At 42.8% G+C, this 13,416-nt stretch overlaps 1 protein-coding gene across 2 annotated transcripts in view; it reads right to left on the bottom strand.

The window, feature by feature from the left end:
- Positions 1-13,416, bottom strand: part of Ppargc1a (PPARG coactivator 1 alpha) — a 335,116-nt gene that overhangs the window by 187,122 nt on the left and 134,578 nt on the right. The window lies entirely within an intron of this gene.

The raw sequence follows: 13,416 nt of genomic DNA, 5'->3' as shown, positions 1-13,416 counted from the left end.
GAATATTCTATTGAATGTCTTTCCCCTAATAAATACAGGGGTTCAGGGTGTGCTCTCTCTCTCTTGTCTCCCTTGTTCCTTTGGCCCTCCAGCATGGGAGCTGACACCTGAGGTCTCAGAGCCCTTCCGACCTTTGCAAAAGGTATTTCTGTGTTTGTGTGGTCTTGTTGTTGCCAGCCCAATTCACGCGGAATGACCCTGAATCCATCACCCGCGTGGGACGTGGGCGATAGTCACCCATAGGATGCCCTCCACTACAAAGGACTGCAGAAAGCCACCTCAGGGGGTCACTTCCACAGATTCTAGGCTTTGCCCATTAGCACTCATATCCACTCCATGCCTCACCACAATGTGCCCCCTTAGTGGTTGCCTAAGCCCGTGACGCCATCCTCACTTTGTTGTGAGGATGGGCAGATGTTGTTCACTGAGCCCAACCATCCTGCTCTCCTCTCCATGGCCCACCTACCTCCCTTCTCTCCCGCTTTAGAGATCCCTGCATCCCTGCCCTCTCCACTGTGTCCCCGAACAATCCCTTTCCTGCATGTTCCCACGGTGTCTCATCATCTCCATGTTCCAGCACGTGCACTTCTAAGTTACACCCACTTGCTGCTCGCCGACCTCCTCTCCCAGCTCGGAGTCCCAGGAGAGCCGAGCTCCAGTTCCTTCACTTTCGCCTCCATAGCTCCCAACTCACTGCTGGAGCTCTGAGGCTTGTCTGTAGATGCTCATTAAGTGAGTGAGAAAGAACAACCCAGTGCTCAGCGTTGCTAGAAATATCCAGATGCAAAAGCTACTCTCAAACAGATCAACATTTGAAAGACAAATTTGTCAGAAATTCAATATACTGAAGATGAATAACTCTCCTGCTCTCTTAAGAAATTAGAATATATCCATGTTTTGCATTTGCAGGAATCATCCCAATAGTACTATACACACACACACACACACACACACACACACACACACACACACAGACCTACCTAGAGGTCAAGAAAATAGTACACTATTGTATATACAAATTTAAAATAGAAATGATATATTATTAATATTCTATATACACTAGTATAATATAGAAAATCATTTAAACAGAAATATATTTCTCAAAGTATAAACATCATGAACACACACATATATATGAAACAGTATCCCCCTCCCATAGCCTCTTGGGAACAAGCCTTACACTTGAACATTTTCTGACACGGGTATTCAGAAAAGTGGAGTTGGAAAGGTTGCCAGTGAGTATATATTTATCAAAGTGTTTCTAATGTCCCCATCATTACAAGATCTAATACCTACTAAACTTTCAGATTAATGGCTTGAAAACTTGGGGTGGAGTTTTCTTTTAATAATGCACATTTTAATCCTCAGTTAACACGAGGTCATGTCAATAATTAATGGTTTCTGTAGCAGTTGAACAGTGCATCGCTTTCTTGACAGATGTTTTTAAATGTATGCTCTGTGTTCATCACTAAGTGCGGGGGGCTAGGGCCTGGGGCTGCACGCGGGATGCCTTGGCCGTGTGCATTGACGTGCTCTGGAGCACTCTTACACAGCATTCCATCTAACAGGCACAAGATTCCTGCAAGAAAACTGGGGTGAGAGGAAGAGGGACAAGCAAGAAAGGTGGACACTGTGTCTTAAGGAATTGGAGAAGTTATTAACTGGAGAAATATTAACCACACTCACCCAAGAAGGAAACTCCACGGGCAGTGACATTGTCTACTTTTATCTCTTAACCCTGAACATGTAGCTGCTCAATAAATATTCGAATTAAATAACGAATGAGTGAAGAATGAAGCGGCAAGTGAATACTGAAGTTTATAAAACAGGACACTGTGGAAAGTGAACCTCAACTCTAATTTCTGATTACTGAACTTACTAATATGAAATCTTTTGATCTTTGGCTACTATTTGACAAGATTATAAATGACTTAAAGGAAAATAATTACATAGGTGAAAAACAGACAGCTAATAATTTTCACCCATCTCAAAAGGAAAAAAAAACCTGTTGCAATGTTTTTAATTAGCTTCTTTAAATAATTGATTCATATAGTTAATGGTCACTTCAGAATGTGTGTGTGTGTGTGTGTGTGTGTATGTGTATGTGTAGTATGTGTGTTATAAATAAAATTAGGAAAATAGTATACCATTATATATGATAAACAGCATTTATATTTTATCAAGATACTTAAACTATTGTCTACATTATACTGTATATAAAATTATATAAATAATATACTATTACTATATCTTGCCATTTCATATGTATACATATTGATATACTGTTTCCTTGACCTCTAAATGTATGCATGTGTGTATACAAATACACACACATGCACAAACACGCACAGACACACACACATACACACCTATTCCATGGATACTAATAAAAAAAGAATTGTCTGAGTGCAGTGGTACATGCCTGTAATCCCAGCAGCTCAGGAGGCTGAGGCAAGAGGATCATGAGTTCAAAGCCAGCCTCAGCAAAAACCAGACTCTAAGCAATTCATTAAGTACCTGTCTCTAAATAAAATACAAAGTAGGGCTGGGGATGTGGATCAGTGGTTGAGTGTCCCTGAGTTCAATCCCCAGTACCCAAAAACAACAACAAAAACAAAAAATTGTGTCTCTTGCTTAGCAGGTACTCCTAAGACACAGATTAACAATGCCAACAATCCAGGTAGCTACACTGCATCCCCCACACAGCTCCATAGGCCAGGTGCTTGAGCTCAGCAGTTGCGCTACCTCTGTACCTCAGTAGTGGTACACCATAGATCGTAGTAAGCAGAACTAATACACATTAGGATGGATCATTTTCCTACAGTAATTATTAGAATACTACATTATCCATAAGAAAATTGCCACATGCTTTCAACAATCATAAGGAAGCACATCCATCTCCCATTCTGTCGCAGTAAGAACGCAGTGGCCTCTAAGGACTAAGCTCCCTCTGAAAAACACCCTGCCTCTCCAGATCACTGATCAGCTGGGCCCTGTGCTTGGGTCCAGCTTGACCCGCAGAGGTGAGCTCACCCTACTGTCCCATGAGGCTTCTGGAGGCATTGCAAACCCAGAGGAGACTGGCAGAAAGGGAGGAACACCCATGACCAAGCATGATTTTCAGTTTCTTTAACTGGGAGGATAAAGTAAGACACAGCAAGACCAAGTCCAGGAGAGAAGGAAGAAGCACCTGGGAGACAGAACAGACCTCTGTTGCTAAAACTGCACCCTGAAATGCAGAAATAAAGTGTCTGAATATCTTAGCCCTATAAGAGTTTGGCAGCTGCCATCAAAACATTCTTATGAGTAGATCTGTTTAAATCTAGTTTCAAAATTCCCAGTTTAAACTAGGACTTTCCAGAGCTTTCCAGAACATTTCATTCACCAGGAAGGACTGCCCTTCCCAAGTCCAACCTTCAAATGCCAATCCCAAAAGATAGGCTCAGTCCCCTTTCCAGAAATGATGCCCCTTCCTCCTCAGACAAGGCCAAGTCAGAAAGGGATGGAGAGACGGCTTTTCTGTTTTGAGAGGAAGAGAGGTAAGACTACTGCAGAAGTTCTATGAACTCAAGAACAATGTTTTCTCCGCTCTTGTCCCCCCAACGCCAAGCAAAGTACTGCTCGATAAATATTTGTTTGACAAATCAATTGATTAATCTAGAATTAATAAAAATCAATCAGGTCAGAGAAGCACCTGCCCCTGAGGATAGAAGCAGTCTCTGTACCCCTCTAGCCTGGAGCTTCTCAGCCCTGATCCCATCTAAGGAACATGGATTTCCACCCTGAAAGAACTTCAAAGAGACTGTAAAAGGAAACATGGGGTGCCTGAGGCAGTGACCGACAAGAGCCCCTGAGTCTAACCCTGCTCCAGGCACTTGACCTCAATTGTCTGAGTCTATCCCCCACCAGGCCTGCAAAGGAGGTCTTTGTTGTTGGTTTTAGTGGTACTGGAGATTGAACCCAGGGTGTCACAAATTTTAGGCAAGTGTATCCCCAGCTCTTTCTTAAATTTTATTTGAGACAAGGTCTTGCAAAGTTGCCTAGGCTGATCTTGAACCCCGAATCCTCCTGCCTCAGACCTCCAAGTAGCTGGGATTGCAGGTGTGTGCCACCTGGCTGCAAAGTAGTTTTTAAAACCTACATTTGACCACTGAGAAAACTCAGACTGGAACAGCTTGAACCAGTTGCCCCAAAAGATAGATCAACCAAGGACACAGCAGAAACATGAACCCAGGCTTCTGAAAGCCATTGCTGGTGTTTTAGCACCTAGATGGTAAAATTAACATGAAACAAAGATCACAAGCCAAGACATAAAGAAAGAGGAATGGAGAAAAAAAATAGTAAGACATCTTAGCAGAAGAACTCTACAGCACCAAAGCACAAAATAGTAGACAGTGAGTTTCTTAGCATCTAACAAGTTCCCACTCTCTCATTCTAGGCAAGATCTCAGTTCAACAGGACAAAATGTTTTTCAGGCCCCGAACTTGGGAAGGAAATGACCCTGGAAATTTAGTTTGTAGCATTAAATAATATCAAGTAATTCTTCTATCAGCTTGCTCTCGGTAATTGTCCCTCTCCTTTTACACAGCCAGTCCTTACGAACTTAAGGAAGTTCCAATCCTATCTCTCTGTGTCAGTCCCATGGAAACTAGAATCCTGTTATGCATTCTGTTTATATACAAAAAAAAAGAAGCAGGAACACAGTAATTGTGTTGCTATTATGATTACTATCAAGTGACATCATTATTTCTGCTTTATTATATTCTTGTTTTTGTGCTAAGCATCACTTTAAGCACTATATATATTATTTCATTTCATCTACATTAAAACCTCTGTAAAATGGGTATTCTATTTCTCCAGGTTAAAAAAGAAACCAGGAAACCAATGCCTGAAAAATCACATATGTCCCTATCAATTTGCACCCAGAAAACAGCAGAGTTGGGATTTGAATCCAGGTGGGTTTGACACCAAGACTCGTGTTTAAGCCATAGCTACTTGCAGGGTTCCTGGTTTGGCAAGTGTTAATCATACCTTTGGACAGGCTGCGTGTTCCCATTTTTAAAGAGTGATTGAAGGGCTAGATATAGCCCATTAATCTTATACCTGCTTGTATCAAAATATCTTCAATTCCCTGTGTAGCTTTTCTGCTTTCTTGTTCAACTTCCCTTCTCTCTGCCATGCTTGCCTCCATGTGCACACCTGGCAACAGAGTCTACACACTCCTTCTGGACAAAACTTTTTAACATTTGAAGACCAATGAAAGTACACCCTCTACTTTCATTTAAACAATACTTAATCCACATAACACTTTCTTTCTGAAAAATTCAAAGAGCCTTTGGAACATCTAATCAGATCCTCTTAGTAACTAAACTAGTATTTATGCTTAATTGTGACCCCTATAGATGACAAATGAGCTTCATCCCTTAATCCTAGAATCTGAAGGAAACTGGCCTTATTCTGTCTCCTCTTAAAAACCAAAGGCCACAAACAAAGCAAAACAAAATAAAAGGACAAACTCTGCATACACAGAAATTAATAAGCGGTAGGAAAACCTATGCCGTGTGTTACCCAGTTATAGAAAGTAATATGAATAGCAATGGCATTTAATAATTACTGAATATATACAATGTGTCATGTAACACACCACGTTCCTTTAGTGTCTTTACACAGATTATTTCTTCCTTCAACCCTGAATCATAATGTCAGGTACCAGCCCACTGCAGATGGAATAAATTTAACCCCTGCAAAATGACAGAGGATGCTAGAGGAGAAGTCTCACTAGATCAACAGAGTCGGAAGAAATCACTCAATGATCTCCAGTCAGGAAAAAATGAAACAGGATGCGTGATCTAAAATAAGTTCACATTTACAATAGCATATTCAAAATTAGCTACACTCTGCTTAGTGTAGCTGGTCATTTATCTCATTTATAGTTCAGTTTTATCAGCCAGTGACAATGATCCTCAGCTCCATTTTACAGATACTGAGAGTGAGGCCTGGAAACAGCAAGGTACTCGCCTGAGGACACTCAGCTCAGCAGGGCTAGAGACAGAGTTTGAACCAGGTGCAAGTGAACGGCTGAGTTGAAATGCTCTCAAGGTTTCTCATCACCTACCCACATGGACATGGCAGAGGGGAGGTGGTTCAAAAGTCAGGCGGCATCTAGAGGAGAGAGGGAAGATACACAGCAGTGCTTTCGAGACACAGCTCAGCTAAGACGTGACAGTGACCGGATGCCATTCTGTGCACTCAAGAGTCATTTTCTCAGTGGTATCCAAAGGGCTGAAACAATCCATCAGAAACCTTTTTCCTTCCTAATGGGACTTCACGATTAAAAATGTTGTCATTTGTGTTGGACAATTTCTCCTGAGGTTAAAAAAAGAGAGAGTAAAGTTGCCAGAAAATGTGAATCGGAGATAAAATGTCCTCTCCTGGTCGGAGGCTGTGGCCATGAGCTGGTACTGAGCTGAGGATGAGAATCCCCAACACCCCATTTTCAGGCGATCGCTCTTTGTGCTAGCATTCTGGCCTCTTCCCTCTGTCTTGGCTTAACAAACCCGTCCCGCCCCTGTCCCTGTCATCCTGGGCTGTAGGCTGTAACCAGTTGAGGGCTCCTGAGCAGATTTAAACAGTTGTGAAGCTCCAGGAGCCCAGAGTTCTTTTGATCCTGCTTGGAAGATTCGGCAGAAAGGCTTTAAAGTACACCTGTCAAAAAGAACTAGAGAAAGGACCCTTTCGTTTCCTGGGGTAAAAGTCTTCAGGGGCTGGAGGAGAAAAGTGGTCTATAGGGAAGCTGGTCTTCTGCTAACAACATAGGAAATAAAATGATGCTGGGCAGAGAAAGGGAGAGAGAAAGGCATTACTAAGAATGCACTATGGACAGCCATCATTTTGCAGGCATGTAAATCACAGCAGGCACGTCATACATATCTGATTTACAGCTAAGGATGACCTGTGAGGTAGGTTCTAGTAATTTCATTTTTACAGAAGAAGCAGGGAAAAATGAAAGAAGCAAACTTTTTTCCCAAGGTCATAAAATGAATACCTGGTACATCCAGGTTTCCACCTCACATCTGTCAGGTCTTAAAGTGCGTCTACCTTGCAACAACATGCCCCTTTGGTCAGCTGCCTCCAGACCAAAAGCCGCAGCAATAATGCAGAAGGAAGGAGCGATAGGTAGGAGCACACAGGGGGAAAGGCATAAAATGCCATAGGAAAGAAAGAAGCCCAGAGGGCAAGTTAAGCTTTGCAAGAAGAGCCCCAGAGTCCTATCAAAATGACTGTGACCAGGAGTGGATCTGGTCACTGCAATACACACAGAAGATGAGAACAGAAGCAAAAAAAAAAAAAAAAAAAAAAAAAGAGGAATGGGAATCAACCCAGCAGAAATGAGCCCATTCTAAGTTTAGAAGGTTTACTAACTCCTAAGGATTGCTGACCAAAAAGAAACTCATGTGCAATGGTAGGTTTGAAATTGACAGCTCCACCTAAGTTAGCAGTTCAATATAATTTAGCATGAGTCAAAATCACTGTGATATGATCAATCTCTTGTGTCAAGTTCCAGTTAAAAACAGTGATCATATCAAAACTCAGGTCTGGGCCAAGCCCACAGCCTGGGAGAGCACCCATCTAGCACTGGTGGGTTCCCATTGGTCCTAAAGGAATCCTGGGCTACTCAGTAGACAACAAAGAGGGAAAGTCGTGTAGACTGATTCCCCAGAAGAGAGGATGTGGAGAATTCCTTGCTCGAAATCTTCCGTCTTGTCCTGAAGCTCTTCTTTCCCCTGCAAGTGTAGTATTTCAGCTGACAGTTCCTCTTTGACGTCCAAAATGCAGTCTTTTTTTTTAAAGACCATTTGATCATGTCACTGTCCTGCTTACCATCCCTCCGTTGGATGGCAGCTAGAATGCAAATTCCCTTGGCTCCACACAGAAAGATCCTTGTAATTCTCTGCAGAACCTCTGCCCACCATGCTCCAGCTGGGCCTCTCCTTTTGACTCTTTATCACCTCCTAACAGTTCACAGGCCCTGGACCCTCACAGTTCCTGTCCTCCATGGCACAAAATTCAACTCAGTCAGAGTCCCCTCTCAGGGAGAGTCTTTGCTGACCACCCAGGAAGGGAACTGGACTCTCCAGAAGCCTCACCAGGGACTTTCCTTCTCCAGACTAATGGTGGTGTACTCACCTGTTCCTGGAAGACTGTGGGAGGAAATGAGTAGTATTCAGTTTTCCACACTCCTTGGTTAGCTGAACGAAGCCATGGAGAGCCACTCTAAGCCACAGGGAGGGTTTGAGAAGGTGAGGTGATTCTGGTCAGCCTACCACAGGACTCCGACAGTAAGCCAAACCCAGTGGCCTTTGAGAAGCGTCTTCAGAGGCGACTCTTCTCATCTTCAGAGGACACAAGAGGAGCGCAATTCCAGGGGCCTGGACGCAGTAGTTGAGCAGCACTTTGAGAGCTGGGATGGCATTGTCCAGCAACCCGAAGAGGTCAGCACCAGTCCCACTGATAAGGCAAGGTCTGAAGTCACACAGGAAGTGGACAGAGGTTGTGACCCCCACTCAGGTCTGATGATGGCAACACCTAAGCTCTCTCCACTATAGATCAGTGTCCACAGAAGTCCCTCTCTCCAGAGCAGTCCCTCTGGCCTGAGCTGCTTTCAATCAAAAGGGATTTCCCCCATGAAGCGACTTCACTGTTTCTGAGGCCTGCATCAGACTGCTCCAACCAAAGCCTGTAACATCCGCTCACCAGCCCTGGTCGGGCATCTGAATTCAGCTCATCCATTTTCTCCACCCACTCCTCTATGCTTCTCCTGAGAATGCTTCCAACCCTGTCCATGTCTGCTAAAAAGGAAAGCCTCACCAGGAAACACAGAGATCTAGGCCAGGGTTCAGCAATTTCTTTTTTTTTTTTTTTTGTAAAGGGCCAAAGAGTAAGTATTTTTAGGCATGTTGCCATAACTACTCAACCCTCCTGCTGGAGCTTGAAGCAGCCTTCAACCACAGGTAAATGAATGACCATGGCTGTGTTCCAATAAAACTTTATTTACAAAATCAGCAGGACAACCAGATTTTGTCTATGAGTTATAGTTCGCCAAGCTCTGGTCTAGGCCAAGGACAGTAAATAGATTCAATTCCATCTCTCATGCCACCTTTGATCAATAAGTAGTTGGCTCTGTGGAGTTCTGGGTTCGGGAAGATTCTGAGGCTCTCATGAGCTCTGTAGTGAAGATGCTGTGTTCAATGAATAGTATCCATCGTAGTTATCAGAAGAATCTCAATGACACATGTGCCATATTTGCCATCTTTGGTTAAGCTTTGAGCCCACAAATGAGTTTCTAAAGAAAGAGACCGCAAAATAACAGAATTTTCAAGCAACCTGAGACCCATCGCAGGCAAATAATCAACACGCTCCCGCTCTGCCTCTGCCCCTTTTCTTAGGAAATTTCTTCTGTCTTTTAAAGGTGTCATAAATCAGAAAACCATGATGTGGAAAAGGACTTCAAAAAGTCTATCTAAGGACAAACTCCAGAAGTAAATCACACTCTAAGTAGCTGGATTAGGCAAAAGTCCTTTTGTTATCTGAGGCTTGGGCTTCAGATTACCTCGATTAAGAGAGCATCGTGCTTTCTGTAGCAAAAGCGACTGTAGCAGGTGGGAATTGTTTTTTCTGTTTGAAACAGACTCACTATTAATAACTGCCAAGAAAGCCCTTTCTACCAGCAACACGGTAGTTGACAACAGGGATGGTTTGAGAAGAGTACTTGGAGTTAATATTGAACTTGCGAGTAAATACATAAAGCTTCAGAGCCATAAAGCTAATTTAAAAGGGACATTTCTCTTTATAGTTCCCTGGAGTATCACAGACACTCTGATATTCTTCTGCCATAATGTAGGATTCATTAAAGAACCAAAGCCATAATTGTCTATATCAGTACATATGGGTCGGCTGGATAATTCATCCAGACGAACTGGTTAATACAACTTCAAGTCCTTGGTACGAAGTTCCCCTCCTGACCTCCGACAGGTGGACAGGAGACTAGAGGCTGAATTTTAGTTATGAGAATAGCAGAGAAGGGAATTTCCCAAGCATGATCATTTAACACACTCGAGACAATTTCCACTTTTCAAGTTTATCCCTGAAGAATGGAAAGTGATAAAACAGATAAAAATCGTAACACATAAAACATACCCATGTGTATTTTTAAGCTTAAGTAATAATTATGTATATGGTTTATTTTGATCAATGTTCTCTTTCTCCTTATATCAGTAATGGGAAATTTAAATGTTAACTGGGAGAGCACGTATCATTTGAGGGCAAATACACAGCAATTCTTTTCTTCTTTTTAGCTAGTCATGTTTCCAGAATTTTCTCTCCATGCAGTGGCAGATAAAGACACAAAATAACAGAGAGAGACAGAGAGAGTCAAGAAAGCAAAGAGAGCATGCAAAATAGTATCTTCATTAATCAATAGGTCATGTGATGACAGGAAACTGAGAGTAACACAACTTTCACACGCAACTCAGAACCAATTTTCCTGACAACAATTTTGGAAGAGTAAGAAGATTCAGAGTACCTTGGCCAGATATAGATACGATTTTTGTCTGTTTAAGATTTCTGTGCATTATCATTCATAAAATATGTATGACTTTATTGACTTCCTAGGGAGAACAAGAGGTTGTTTCCCTTTAGAATACCAAAAGTCAGGGAAAACTTGGGGAGTCAATAGCTCTCAGACGCAAGACTGTGGTAGCCTGAGGAGTGGCCTATATTTGAAGGTTCTGTTCTTCCTCAGTTATTTTCAAGTCTGAGGATGACTTCAGTGATTAAAATTCCAAATAGGATACTGTGACCAAAATCAGAAATGGAGATGCTTGATTTAGTATGTATCATGCACATGGCGATCAACCTACAAATACATATTTATTTATTACAATAAAGAGGCATCTATGAGAACAGGGAACCCTGGAGAGTCTTTTGCCCAGGTTTTATTTGGGCTGGTAACAGACAACAAAGAAAACAGCATATGTAGTACTTCCAGCAAGTGTGTGACTACAGGAATACCAGGGCTGCTTCCAGAGCAGCGTCTCTCTAAGCCCCAGTATTCCCTGCACTCCTCTGTGGAAGTCATCACTGTATTAGATGTTGTTGAACATATTTGATATGAAAGCACTGTCTGTCTGCTACCAGTATCTAACGAGTCTCTCCCCCAGAGTTGCCAGCAAGGTGCTGATTAATTAACTGAAGTAGTGGAGCCGAATCATACAACAGCTGTTTAGAGAATTGTCATTAACTTGGTCTCCTTTCCTGTCTATTAGCTTTCTTGCAGCGATCCCACGAAAATGCAAATCTGAGAAACTCGACATTAGAATCTACCTTCACCCCTGTGCCTTCTTGGGGGCTGAATTGGTGCTTTCTGGGGGGGAGGGGGGGGCCTCAGTGAAGAAGCAGGTTGGGAAGAGGGGACAAACCAAACTGAAGTGAGGACGGGATTGGGGAAACTTCCTAGAAGCCAGTTTGTCTTGTCACTCGTCATGGGCAGGTGACGAGAGGACATGTCAAATGGGCATTGCGGATCTCCTGAGCCGCTGAACAGTTGGGCCATCTGACAGTCAGTCTCTCCCTGGGACTTCCTGCGGTGGGGAGCAGCGGAGGCACCATGCATGGAGGGGGCTGCACAGAGAGGCAGATGTGGCTGCTCCTTGGAATGATGACAGTTGGCGAGCAATTCCAACCTGTGGCCCTCCGCTGCCCCAAGAACAAGGATGATTATTCAGAGAAGCAGAGTCTATATTAAGTGGCAGATTGGAGGGAGGGCCAAGCTGACCAGACCTGAGCACGTCATTAAGTGTGCTGGTGAGGTGTCGTGACTCGGACCCACGGAGACCATGGGGATTTTTAAGTCCCTTCCTACCTTCTTTCCCTCTCTCCTTCCTTTCCATCCATCCCTGCCCCTTGATCCTTCCTTCCTTCCTTCCTTCCTTCCTTCCTTCCTTCCTTCCTTCCTTCCTTCCTTCTCTCCTTCCTTCCTTCCCTCCTTCCTTCCTTCCTTCCTTCCTTCTCTCCTTCCTTCCTTCCCTTCTTCCTTCCTTCCTGTTCCTCCATTCTTTCTTCTCCTCCCTCCCTCCTCCTTCCTTCCTCTCTGTTCCTTCCTTCTTCTCTGTTCCTTCCCTCCCTCTTTCCTTTCTTCTCCATTCCTCTTCCCTGTTCTTTCCTCTCTCATACATTTCTAAGTCTACCTGCAGAATTTGAAAGGCAGCAGTGTCTGCCACATGCAGGCCAACAAAATTAATTCATAACATAGGCTGTCACCGTCTCATCCCAGGCATCACCTGATAACCCCGCTAAGCCCCGCTTATTCCCCCTGACATGAATCGCGGAGACTTGGTGCAGAGAGCTCCATGTTAACACCTTCTGTCACTGTAGTGGTCACCCCTCACCATTCCATTTGCCGTGGCTCCCCTTCACATCAGACTCACTTTATCAAGGAGCTGAGAAATTTTCAACTCATTAAAAAAAAAAAGGGAGAAATTAAAGATGTGCTTAAATAGCACAAAATCAGGTCATCGGGGCATATAATAAAGAAGCCAAATACATCCCCCCGATGCAGCAGGTGCTTTTTCTTTTAATGAAGCAGATAAATGCACGAAATGAATGCACTGATACAGACAGAGCATCTGCCTCATGATAAAATTAAGTCTTGTGACAGAAATAAATCACTGTGGGGGAGAATGTAACCCATTATCCAATAGGATTTTTTCTTTTTTCCTTATGTGACAGGACTTATTGGATTCCCTGACGCTAGGCAGCTAAGTGCATCCACAATTTGATGATAAATCAGAAAGACTGCAGGATTTGAAATCTAACAACTAGTTATTTTTCTGTGATGTAGAGATAAGGGGAAATTTTGGTGAGTAACTGTTAAATTGGGAATCTCCTTTTTTTTTTTTTTCCTGAGCCTCTGATCCTATGTCACAGCATCACACAATGTCAACAACCAGCCAAGAGTAAAACAGATTTTGGACTAAGATAAATAAGAGAACTACCTGTCTTTCCTTTTCTTCCCAATATTCAGTTTTATCTAAAGAAGACCACAGAAAGGTTACTTTTGACATAAAAACGTACTGGTCTTATTACAGTTTCCTTTTTATCCTTTTTGGTACTTTTTAAAATGGAAATACAAGCATGTTTTTTTTTCTAAAAAATTTTCACATTTGAACAATAGAAAAAGAAAGTCCATATATCATGTTGAAAGTATGCAGGGACCAACAGAGCCCAGGACTACTTTACCATGTTTGATGAATGTGACTTGCAAAAACATACCTTCATATTTTAATGTTTCCCTTTGTTATAATATGCTATTAATTAGTGGGAGTGGGGCAAATGATTCGCCTCACCAGGATGTCCGTT

This window comes from Urocitellus parryii, chromosome 10 (genome assembly GCF_045843805.1).
Source record: "Urocitellus parryii isolate mUroPar1 chromosome 10, mUroPar1.hap1, whole genome shotgun sequence".
Lineage (NCBI taxonomy): Eukaryota > Metazoa > Chordata > Mammalia > Rodentia > Sciuridae > Urocitellus > Urocitellus parryii.
The sequence above is the reverse complement of the archived record's forward strand: the minus strand, read 5'-3'. Positions and strand labels throughout refer to the sequence as shown.